The sequence below is a fragment of the Anopheles stephensi genome, chromosome 2 (assembly GCF_013141755.1).
Source record: "Anopheles stephensi strain Indian chromosome 2, UCI_ANSTEP_V1.0, whole genome shotgun sequence".
NCBI classification, from domain to species: domain Eukaryota; kingdom Metazoa; phylum Arthropoda; class Insecta; order Diptera; family Culicidae; genus Anopheles; species Anopheles stephensi.
The window spans coordinates 63,233,289-63,246,172 of NC_050202.1; the positions used below are offsets into that span (position 1 = coordinate 63,233,289).

Genomic DNA, 12,884 nt, shown 5'->3' on the forward strand with positions numbered 1-12,884 from the left:
ACAAATTCGTCCGCCGATGCGCTCAGGTGGATGGACGCACGCAAGCTTTAACCGTAGGGACGCTGTAGAGTGAAACCCTTCGCAGACCAAGGCGCCACGGGACTTTATGTGACAGTTTTATGTGTCTATTGTCTGCAATCTGACTTTTGGGATCGATCGAGAAAAGGGGCTGATTGTGGGACGCTTCTGGATGGCGCCTCCGGTTTTCGATGGGCGTCGCGTGGATTTAGCATGTGTCCCCGGGTTGTGGCGTATCGTGATCGAGATTTCGAGTGTATGTGTGACCTACCGCGGCAGCATCCGGAGTAGGGGAAGGCTTAGCGTTGATATAGCTGGATATCAATATTCAACTATCTACTGTTTGAAGCTTTCCAGAGCTCACTACCAGTTTGGTGAGCTGCCGAACGTTAGGAATATGTGCTGTGGATACAGTTTTTAACAAACAAAATCCAAGCATTTGTTTGAAACACACTTAAAGTACATTCCATTGAAGTGAGTGAAAGATATCCAGCCAGGGTTGCAATTAGTTTTCTAGCGAGCTTCTTCAAAAGGACTTCGAAACGCAAAATGTACAATCTTGGAATGGGCTTTCTCCATACGCCATGGGTGGGTAGCGACCGGGAGATACGATACCGAGTCGGAAACAGAGTGGTTTGATAACACACATATGACACAACTCTAATGTGTGCTGATAAAAGGAAACCAAAAAACAAAACCTGAACGCTGATGTAAGTTAAAAAATAATTGTTTGGAACGGCGACCCGACTCGGTGTATGTGAGCTCATAATGACCACGATATTGTTTACTTACCGTAAAACAGCTTCATATAAATTAAACTTGTTCTCAAAAATTCAATAAATTCCTGGTTGCTCGTTAAACGAAGCTATTTAATTGTTATTGAACATATGACGCGAAAGCTGACATTTAAAAAAATAAAATTGAAGCAATTTAATTGCTGTCAACAATGAGAAATTGTGTTAAAAATGCTCTTAATTATGTTTTCATGCTCGCCTGCCCCTAAAATCATAGCCAAAAGCCGATAAGTTTTGATTTACTTGCTCGCCGCTTCGTACGTACGTACAGCCACGCCCACTTTCCTTTCGTCCGCCATTTTAGTGCTCCGTTGTGAGGCGAGGCGTGGCTGCCGCCAGCATACGAATAATCTGGCGTTGCTCGCTTCGCCAGATGGCGACCAGTTAGTTTGCGTTCGTCGCTTGTTTTGGACGGAAGTGTTTTTCGGTGGTGCGCGCGTATTTGCTACGAAAATATCTCAAACATTATCTTGTACGTGCGATAAGCGTGTTATCGTGCTGATTCACACAGCTCGGTAATTAGTGATAAAGTGATGCGTGTCCTGGAAGCTATCCACGGTGGAATCTATACATCTTGTTTAGCAGTGAACACACAGCATTGCTGTAACCGTGCTCAACTGGGATTGATGTGAGTGGAAGTATTTCTTAAACAAAAAAAAACTCCCTAGTGTTACTTTTTGCAAAGTGGTGGATATAATATATAGTTTTTGGTGTTCATTTTGATTTGGATAGTCTAGAACAGGCGTGTAAAATTTCCAAATTTTAATAAAAACGAGAAGTTACGGATGTCCTTAAAAGCAGAAAGTTTGAAGTGAGCCTGAAGTACAGCAAATGTTTAATGCAAAGTGAAACATTGTTAGTGTGTGATACAACAAGAAGAAAAGTATTTAACCAAGCGTGAAAGTATACTAAAAAGTGATGATTTAGAAAAACACGATACGTTTTTGCGCTCTGGTCTAGAAGTCCTGCGTAAGTGGCCTCAGTGTACCAAGTAATTACTGCTAATATTGTGCTGCTAATACGTGAGTGCATGCCTCGTTAAGTTCCAACAACCTTGAGGAAAGTGGAGCCTAGCCTTCGGCAGACAACAGGCAGACATTCCCCGTGTGACTGCGTGTCAATAAGAACTAAGGTAAGCAAATTGATTTGTTTTCTAATGGGGTAGCGCGCGATATGGCCACGCGGTTGGAATTATTTCTACACCTTATTTACGATAATGGTAGATGCTTCGGCCACAACTACGCCATCCGCACGGTGTAGAAATGCCGAGCGAGCCGAGGTGCACTCCTTCGCTGGGTGCAAGTAGCGACTGGAGCAACCAAGAAATGGAGCAACCGATAAAAGTGGCACCTTTTGCCTAAGTAAACACGCTACAACTATGTGCGGTCGCACGTAAATCATTAAATTTAATGGCACCAATTAGGCGGTCGGCAATCAAATCGCGGCAGTAAGGAAACACCGGATCGATCGAGACAACTCGGCCCGGACTGCTCTGCTGGGAGGCCTGTCATAACTGGCTGGCAAACGAGAGCGAGATCATAATCAACTGAGTACCAATCATAAACGTGGCTCGGCTAGGCTGGAGGAGCTGGTGGATCTACTTTGTTGTTAATTGGTAAAAAGATTCCATCGATTAGTGTACCAGCACCAAGGTTTATAGTGCGCCAATGCGTCCCAGGGGCGTTAAAAACTTTAAGCAACCATGTCTATGCAAAGTAAAACATATATTGATGCTAGTTTATGTGTTTGTTTCTTTAAGCAAACTTTAAAGAGGTCATCAAGACAAAATGGAGATCAACTAGGAATTGTTAAAAGAATGAGAGTAGAAATGAAGGGATGTAATAGAAATTTAGGAACCTGAAGCTCCTACTTTCCAATAGAGGAAACCTCTTTTATAGCTATCGATGTTGTGCGTACAAGTGTACGATAATGCGTACATGAGCGCGATATCGGCTGTATCAATTCATTCATAATTCATTCAATCACTGTCGCAACATTTACACGTGACGGAACGGATCAAAAACGGGGAAACCGCCATCGGAAGTATTGAATCGTGTACCATCCCGATATCACCAAATTTATTCTTCTCCGTCTCGTGCTCTCAAATGGGCCAACTTGAAAGAGAGAGAGAGAGAGAGAGAGAGAAAGAGAGAGAGCAAAAAAAATCAAGGAACATACACCAAAGCCAAAGTAAATCAGAATGAAAAGAAACGTGCCACAAATCCGGGAGCTCTCCATCAAACTGGCCGACCACCGGGCGATTGATCTTGCGGGGCGTGCGATTCTCGGGGCCGAAGGATCACCTCCTTAAGAACCTTTAAGTCCAAAATCGTGTATCTAGTTTGGCGGTGAAAATTAGTCAAAATCGTCGTCGATCGTCCACGGTGGCACCGAACCCTGACGAAGGTACGGATTAATCGCAACCGCTGGCAGAATATTCTGATCCGACTGGAGCGGACCCACGAGATATCACCTTTTGTTTCTGTTTGCCTGTTTTGTTGCCTGTTCCTCCTGCAACCAGTTCTTGCAGACGCTCTTTGGCCGTGTCTTTCGTTCGCACGATCGACGACGTTCGCGAGTGATCTTGCCGGCGGATGTTATGATGCCGTGTCCTGTGATCTTTGATTCCGTTGGTTAGTCACTCGGCGTATCCGCCGGCGTATTTCGCTCACCGCTTTCAACATCCGACGTGACGAGTTTTTAGCGGTCGCACGCAGGGTTAATCGAAAGGTTTCGTGCGATTTTCGGACAGGAGACTTTCGAGCATCAGCGTTCATGAATGGAGCTGAACCAGCGTGAATGAGCTTTGTATGAATGGTTTTGTTGGGATGGTGAGCAGGTGAACAGGCGGGATCGGGATATTCATAAGTGAACATGATTTAGACAAGACAAGAAGAAAAAAATACGGAGAAGAGCTAGAAGCAGTTACATAGTTGGCGATATAAGCTGTTTAGCTCAATGAGTTTGCTCTTTTTCGTAATGGAATGGACTGACAAACCTTGAACCCCGTGGAAGCTGTGTATGAGATCACACACGCGGCTAGCGTTTTGCTGATCTAATTCTAATAAACGGTTTGATTTAGGAGGGTGTGCCAAATCGATTTCGGGATTTCTGATCGATCAGCTTAACATTTAAAGCACCAATTCGCGAAACCGAACGGACCACTCTCTCACTGTGGTCAACGTTGTGGTCGCCTAGCTGTGGAGGTGGAGCGATGGACTTTATGGGATCATTCCTGTTGTTTTCTCCCTCTCTCTCCCTCTCTCTCTCTACTCTTCTGTACTATATCATCATGCATCAGATATTCCACTTAAAGTTATGCTTTATTTCCAACGCATCAATGCACTAATGGATTTGGCTCATCATTCCGAAAGGCTCGTTTTTATTGGCACGACCGGACCGCGGGGACCGAAGATCGGACGACAAAAAAAAAACTGGCCCCACTGGATCAATCACACCGAGATCTGAGATCGTAAAACTTTTTTACGACTGTTTACATTATTATCTGCGAGTGGCCATATAATCCGGGACGGACAGTGGTAAAGGTGTCAACAGCTGGATGTGAGACCTGTTGAAACTATTATACGAAAAACCGTGGCTGACATTTAAGAAAGAAACAGATCTCTTTTATGAGAAATACATCTAATATGTTCGAATATATTCTTGCGGACTTCTCGGGAATTAAGATGCTTGGTGAGCTTAGAGTTGCTGCTATAATTATAGCACTGTGGCAGTGTGCAATCCTTTTTTATTTTAAGCCGGTAAAGATCCTCCACCATAAACCATTTTTACTGTGTATTCTTCCTTCTCGTTGCTCGTCAAATACATTCCGCCCTCACGTCGTGCGAAGGGAGTTTAATGCACAATAAATCACACATACGTCACGGCTCGTCTTCGGTGCAATCTGAAACTCGACCATATAGCGCCCAAGTGGAAAAAAATAAACACCCGGCTGGACGAAGATCCTTGAACGATCATTCTTCTCGATCAGATTAATGGTTTTGTTTTAAATCGTGATGCGTTCGCGAACCCGGTGCTTTTGCTCGCTTGTGCTTAGCTCTCATGCACGCTTTCCTGGACGGCGCGAATGATTGATTCTTGGTCGGAAATCGTCTGCCACCACTTCGTCAACCAACTCCATTTAGACAACATTATACTGTCCGGCACTGTCACAACACACATTCCGTTCCCTGGGCAGTCCGCGATGTTGCATCCCTCTTCTGATGCAGTAGACCTACCGTTTACGGTCGGGCTCGTAAAGCTTTTAATGTACCGCTGGACCAGTTCCGCCGGTGCGTCGAAATCGTAGAGCTAGATCATCGCGTTTAGAACCGAGTCGAGCAAGCCGTAAAACCACCATCACCAGTTGCCCCGTTCTACTGTTGTTCGTCTTCGGTGATCTGACTGGTTTCGGTCTCGCTTGTCGCTCTGTGTGTGTGTGTGTGTGTGTGTCGTACGCCTCGAATTGATCTGACAGACCGGACCCGGCCAGCCCGGTCGACCGTTGTAGCGATGTCGATGAAAACGACCATAATTATTCTTTTATTAGGAAATAAAATTTCACTTAAAACATTATTTTCGGCCTCGCCGGCCTTTGAAGGGGTTGCGTGAGCTGGGGCCGGCACCGAGTCGGCGAACGGTAGGCCGTATCCGTAAAAGTGTTTCCGACACCGCAGGCCCGGACCATGGAATGCCCGCCAACCGACACCTACCCGGGGCAAACGGTCGAGACGGCTCGCTAATTCGTCGGCTGAACAGTGTGCGTGTGACTAGAGAATCTGCTCCTTGGCCGACCGGTTCCCTTCTCCCCCACCTCCTCGTTTGCCAATCGTCAACGAGGACGGAACGGAAAAATCGGCACTTTTGGGAAGTGAAGAAAAATTATTCAAAATACATTGAAATCCATCGGCTCGGACACACTCTTTGGTTGTGTCGATTGGCGGCCAGCTCTTTGATACTGCCGGTCGCGGCTCGCTTTGTGTGCGCGAGTGCCTCTTTTTTTCGAGCGTAGCGATCGTTTCGGTTGTGTTTGGTTGTTGTTGTTTTGTTTTTTTGGAGGGGAGACCAGACTGGGGTCTTGATCTGCCCACAACCGCCATTCTGCTGTCCATGGCTCCATTAGGGCTACTTTGTGCAAAGTCCGGCCAAATTCTCTCTCCCCGTTCAACCCATTCCGTTCACGTTCTGTGACAACTCCGGGCACACTGATCGAGCGATCCACAACCGGGATCACTGTGGCAAGTGTGGCCTTTGTTTTGAGAAGCCGCTAATGTGTAGCCGACGCCTTGCGGAGCGGGGGTTTTGCTTTCAGCGCGCTTTTTCTTTTGCACGAATTTTGGCTTCAGTTTTTGAGTGGTTTTTTTTTGTTTGGTTTGGGAGAGCTGTTGCTGAAGCTCCCGGTGCGTAGAGCGCTTAGATGTATGCAAATTTTATGCGACAACAATTTGTTTTAATTGATCATTGATTGAAATTTTCAATTAAGACCACTCTGTCGCGAAAAAGGTGAGGTTTTTATTCACGCTTCACTTTGTTCGCTTGCGTTACTTTCTTTACTAGTTCGGCAGGAGGCTTTTAGTGGTTTGTAAGGGAAAAAACCACATACAGATTTTGTTGGTCTAGTCGCGAATAAGCGCTTTGGAATGTGCGGTATGCAGTGCAGTGACAAATGGAGCTTTTCGGGGGCTTTCCGGACTGGCCTTGTCGGCAAACTATAAAAGGGATCGATTAAAGTTTTGTTTAAATATTTGAGCAGGAATTTAAATGCTCGGAGTGTGTGCGTGTGTGTCACGAACAAATAATCCTGAGCGAAGCCTGAGCAATATCAACCACAGCCGGGATGCACTACATACAACATGGTTGGTGGTGTTTCTTTCCATCAGCGGTCAAACGTGACGCTCGAATGCCCTGCCGAACCTTACCTTCTCTGTCTAATGCTAATGAGGCTTAAACTTTATATGCATATTGTGGACATAATCCAAGCAGCAAGCACGCAACTTCGGTTTGCAATCCGGCCGCTCTCCGGACGCGAATGCTTGAGTTGCCTGCACACCTGTGATGGGGCACCGAGTTGTAATCAGTTTTTCAGGATTTTAAGCCTTTGATTAGTAGATTCGGTTATTATTAGTATGCGGGTTCCCCTCATTGCCATGGGACGTATGGAAACCCTTCGGCGGAAAACTCGAGCGACACGATATGACAAAAGAGCCTTTTAAGATTAGTCAGCTTCAATGTTCCATCTGTTAATAGACTCGTCGCCGAGCAGCTAGGGAGCTTTAAAAATAGCCTCAAATAAAAATGTCGCGTGCTTGTCTTGCTCCTGATGTGTGGTAGTGAGTGTTTGAAGTTTTTAAAAACATTACTCATACTTCCATAAACGATTCATAACGATCTTCAACCACAAAACCAACCGGAACGATCCTTTGAAATGAGTAATGAACTTCCCGGTCTTATCAATCTTAACCTCGTCGCTGTTTATCGATTATTTTTAACTCACATACTTTCTCCGTTCCTGTGTCACCTTACCGACTGACAAACACCCACACACACACACATGTTCCATGAAACGACAGGACAGGCAGGCAAGTAAATCACGCACGTCCTCTTCAGCCGGCTGAAGTGGCCCGGCTCAGCTGGATCGCTAAGTGCTGGGACTAATTTCTGTAATTGTTGTGCGGTGAAAAGTTTCAACTTCGGAGGCCATCGTATCCTGTGCGCGTGTAGCTGCCCGGGGCTAAGAGCTTTCTCCAGCCGGGGCTACCTTCGCCGATTGCTTCTGTTTAATACCGCCGTTCGGTTGAACATTTTCAAGTGGCAAAAGGAATAAAATGAACGGCCACATAAAAATAAACCACCGAAAACGGAAACGGTGCATCGGGCAAGGATTGTGTGCGTGCGAGAGTCATTTAAGTGTACGCGGGTGCAGTTTTCGGTTGGATCAGATCGCCAAACGCAGCGAAAGGTATTCGCGAATGGAGAGGCCCTCCACTGGACCCAGTGGCAGCTGAGCGTTAGCGTGTGAGGGGGTTGAAATATGATACGCCGTGTAGGTGATCGTGGTCGTGCTTAACGTGCTGGTTTCGATCGACTAATGTTTGTTTCCGCGAGTTGCTTCAGTGTCCTCGCGAGTTCCGTTGGGCGCTTTGTGCCGGGATGAAGTTATCGATGTGGTACATCTTACTTTAAGACACAGAACTTAGTGGTTGATAAAAATTGTAGTTGGAAAGTTGCAATGATTTGATGCCGATCGTTCGAGGCAGATGATCAGACGCGTGTGATAGCATTGTGGTAAGGATCAAATTTCACGAGCGATCAAGCAACCGAACCGGGAAGTGTAAATGTGTCGGACATCGGAATAATGTTGGTGATAAGATAGATGGTGTTATAATAAAAAGGAGATGTGAACTTTGTGGATATCAAAGCACCTGAGGTGATTTCGTAGATAGGAATTTGTGGTTATTCGCTTCGAAGATTGAACAGAGGCAAGTACTGATGCAAAAGTGTCCTGTTAGATTAATAAATAATAAAGAGTCGAACACTCAGTGTAGGCGAGCACTCTTTCGCACGTCCTGCCTTACATTCCGTTTTCCTTTTTAATGTCACCACATCATCACGGTTTATTGAATCGTAATTATTCACCCTGGCCTGTTTATAGATCATCTCGTTCCTCGTTCCTCTCTCTCTCTCTCTCCTATAGTCGAAGCCCTTAAGAAGTTGGTTGCGCTCGGTCCTTGCTGCGTCGATGGGAAGATCTCTTCATCATATTACAAGCGACAACTTGCCCGGCGGCAGCCTGACAAACCAGTGTATGACATCGCTGCGTGTCGCGCGGATCGGTCGGGAGAAGAGTCATTTGTTCTGGTCGTTATTTACTATCACCCATACCCAAGACGGGTCGGTCGGCACTTAAGTGTTCTTTTAGAGCTTCTTCCGCACCGGGCATTCGGTGGGTTTTATGTGCTTATGTTAGGCAGGCTCGTTTTTTTCCTTGAAGTTGCTGCCCTGTCGGCTTTGGTTTTGCTTAATGGCATTCTCCTATAACTCATCGGTTCGTTCTGTGTGTGTGTGTTTTTTTTGGTTCTGTTTCTCGTCTTCCGTTTACCATCTGGGGTTAAGCATCCCACACGGTGGCATTGGGTAGTGCGATTGTTCCACCAGCAAAAAGCAAAAACCCTTGCGCGCCCTGAGACGCTAGTTACCAGGCCAGTTGTGTCGTTTGGGGTGGAATTGTTTTTTTCAGCTTCTCCTCAACCGTATGTTTTATTGAGCATCATTTCCCGCGGAAACAAAGCGACGGCCGGAACATTTTCACCGGCCAATTTGTAGTACTGCAACTGCTTACGAAGCTCGCGGACAAATCAACCTTCCTGCCTTTCAAACAAATAGAGACATAAAGTGCGGGATAGGATTGGTTGCTGATGATGATGAGAATGTTTTGCTGTCTGATAATGAGCGCCATCATCGGTGGTGACACTTTGTACCGTAGCGTAGGGAACCGAGTTTTATGGGCGTCAAATGTCGGAAAGGGTCGCACCACGAAGAGAGCTATTGATTGGAAAGAAATTAAAGTGTCAGTGTGGGGTGGAGTGAGCGGAGAAATTGAATGAGGGTCATAAAACTGTCCACACCGTGTGACAGGGCAGTGGTGCTAAGCGAAAGATATATTGGACGCTGACATGCAACCGTCAATTCGCCAACGGCGCCATATTGAATGTGATTGTAGCAGCTCAGGATTCATAGAACGGAGTTGTTCTCGAGCTCACGACTTCAAGGGCTTCAGTGGACTTGGAAGGCCGGGTCTCTCTGGAAGGGAACGGTTGAAACATTTTAATTAACAAAGGTCGGTAACAGCCGGTCAGCTATTGCGCACGCTCGGGCCCGCCGGAGTTGTGCACTGTGTGTGTGCGTATGTGGGAGGAATTCTATCCACCCGGCTGCTGGCAACTTCCATCTTGATGGACTAATCAAAAAAGGAACCCGAAAAAGTAGGAGGGTGAAAATTGTTTCCCCATCTTCCTTCCGACCCTGCCACGTGTGGTCAGCGAGGGGGACTGAAACTAGCGCGCTGGTACGCTGGTATGGTAGTACCATAATTTGTGGCATTAAATGAGCCGATGGCATGCGGTCCAGTCGTAAGACAATTTGTTGGCCATGCTGAATAGTTTTCAGCTTTCCCGACGTTCCTCCGCCGATGGGTTGCGTAATGAGGTTCTCCTGACGTACGGGAGGAGCGGATCGGCGAGGGACAGTGAGGTCCGGTATAATGCTTTTGCCCCAAAACAACTCCCCCGGCACAGTTCACCCACGATGGTGCCGCGCCGAAAGGTAGCGATCCGTAGTAAGCTACTACTTTTGGCAATTAATTAACGTTTCTTATTAAGCTTCCTAATTTGGCGAACCCTGCGCGGGCTGGGCCAAAGACCGTGGGTAGCCACGGGTAAGCGTACCGGGTAAGCAATTTGGATGATTAACTGTAAGCTTCTGTGCTGTGGTGTTTGGGACGCTTTCAGCTTTCAGCCTTGGCGGCCATCGCAAGCCACGTACAGTTTACATCAATTTGCAACGTGAAAATCATCCAACGCGATGATGATGATGATGGTCACCAGCCACCGGGAGACTGGTTGCTTTTGGCTTGCAGAAGCTGTTTTCGTGAACTTCGTGCCGGAAGATCGATGCGAGGGTTGCGTTTGAAGGTGCAATTAAAACCACGTCCCACTGTGCTCTCCACCAGCTCCCCATTTCCTTCCAAGAAGGAAAACCCAGCGCTTATCGCTTCCCACTGGCGTAAGATGGTGTGTGTGTGTTTCTTTTCTGGTTTTTGTTTTTCTGATATGCAACACTCACAGAACTCGACAGTGCCTCATCAATTTTGCACTTTATTGGTGCCAGAAACATTGTACTCGGGTCACTTTCGAAAATTGTTGTCCGCTTGGTGGGGTGCAGTGTGGTTGGAGCTCTGAAGTCGTGAGATGCAATTAAGATGGAAGAGTTGGGCTGGATGGGATGGATCTTTTAGAAGGTGTAGGAGCGGACAGGGATACCACTTTTGGCAGTGAAGCTTCAATTTGTTACGACATTCTTGTGGTACAATTAGCGGAAAGTTTTTGAAGTATATCAGCTGGTAGAAGTGCAGGTTGTTTATGAATAATTCAGCTCACGTTGAAGTTTATGTGTGTGAATAGTTTTACATTTGTAGAAAAGAGGATTTTTTTTGAGTGATGTAGTTATGTAGATTGTGTTCAAGTTAGCAAGTTGTAGCAGACAGTCGTACACATATTTTCAAGGTGTAGAATCCCCCTTAGTGGCAACGGTCTTCGCACGGCAGGCCCAGGAACCCATAAATAATAAGCCAATACTTCTTGAGGATGAAGAATCACAACCTTAGAATCATATTATCTGGTGCAGATGGTGTAGAAGATACGTTCCATACTTTTGAAGTCCAACTTGCAAATGTTTCTTGTAGGACAGTTAAAAAAAGAAGTGCTACAGATAGCTCAATTCATTTCAATTTTGATGGAATACTGTATTCTTGAATACATACTTCAAAATAATCTCATCTAACTTAGCCTAAATAATTCTAAAGTTGTCTGCTGGGGCGAATTTAGAGTTCTTGTAATGGATGACAAGCTTACTGTCGAATATACATTTTCCCCGACCATCTGACGAAGAGTGACTGACGGCTCATTTTGCATAAAGACAAGGCCTATAATTTCTGCATCAATTTTTACTGCTTTTACTTGGCTAACAAGACTGCCGAGAGCTCATGTAATAACCTTTTTTCATGTTGAAGGATGTACTTCATGATCTCCAACATTTTTGAGCAGATATAAAGTTATTCAAAACTAACTAATTCCCTGCTTCTTTGGCACTACAAAGCCTCGAAGAGTCTCAGCCTGCCATTTCTAGCTATCTGCAATTTGTTTTTACCCGTAGATTTTTCGTATGTTAACTCCCATTGGTGAATCAAGCTCCTTAGAGGCAGAATGGAAATTGAGGCACCTACTATCTACATAACTAATTTAGAGATTTGCTGACCGGAGTCTGGTGGCCCTAAACGGCCGCCTACTGTTAGATCCGCTCCTGGCCAGTACGGAGAGACGGTCTGGATGGGATTTGATCTCCGGTTCTGTCTTATGTACCGGATAACCGATTTTTTCCGATAACTGAAGTTCAAGTTTTAACCATGATTGACACGCACACATGATACAGAAGATGTTAGATAGTTGGGGGGATCGTTAGATCATTGTGGTATTGTTACAGTTTTAATGAACATTTTCAGCATTTTCACAGCTCGTCAGCTTTCCTATGTAACCATCGATGTGTTTTATATTTATTTTTTTGCTCTATTTATTTTAGTAATATTCAAAACAAAAACATCAATTTCTCTGTCCAAACAACCCAGCCTCCCCAAATTACTTCTGTAAACAATAGTGATGTAATATTTTCAGCAATGTTGTGATGTTTCACTTAAAGCAACATCCGGTTGTCCTTTTTTCTAAGAAACTGAAATCGTTTTGTCAAAAACTAAGGACCCGTCGCTTACCTGACGCCGTTGCGTTACATTACGTGACCCCGAAAGAAAAAAACCCTCCCGACCTAATCCCTGTAAAGTCAATAAATCATCATTTCCGGCAGGGTCACAGGTATCATCCCGTTTTTGGCACTTTGCCACAGACTAACCTATTTGCTTTTCTTTCACTTTTCGTCTTTGATTTGGCACTAGGAGCGGGAGCGCATCGAAATAACTACATATCGTCAAACCCACACGGGTCCCGTAACACAGGTAGTCCGGGAATGGGAGTGTTTTCCGATTTCACTTCGTTCTCCTTACTGTGGCTATTGGCGTATCTCGTCCACGCGATCGTCTACGGCGATCAGTACGGTCGGGTATCTAGCAGGTACGATCGCGAACGAAAAATCTCAAGTGGCAGATCGATCGATCGTTCTGCACCGATCCGGTACGGCCATTCTTTGCCGGGCTGTCCCGGAACAGAAGTGCGTTGGTGTCTGTTCTGCAATATTACAACGGTTTCTCGGCTCAAGAGAGAGAAAAATGAAGAAAAAACACACACTCAC

The 12,884-nt window shown here is 45.6% G+C and overlaps 1 protein-coding gene across 7 annotated transcripts in view; it reads left to right on the plus strand.

Annotated features, from left to right (window-relative positions):
* Positions 1 to 1,195: 1,195 nt before the first annotated feature.
* Positions 1,196 to 12,884, plus strand: part of LOC118506719 (GATA-binding factor A) — a 34,670-nt gene continuing 22,981 nt past the window's right edge. For 6 of the 7 annotated variants that reach the window (XM_036044241.1, XM_036044242.1, XM_036044234.1 and 3 more), the window contains exon 1: positions 1,196 to 1,944. The gene's annotated coding sequence lies outside the window, so the exon portion shown is untranslated. The remainder of the gene's footprint in view (positions 1,945 to 12,884) is intronic. The other variant, XM_036044235.1, reaches the window with a different exon arrangement.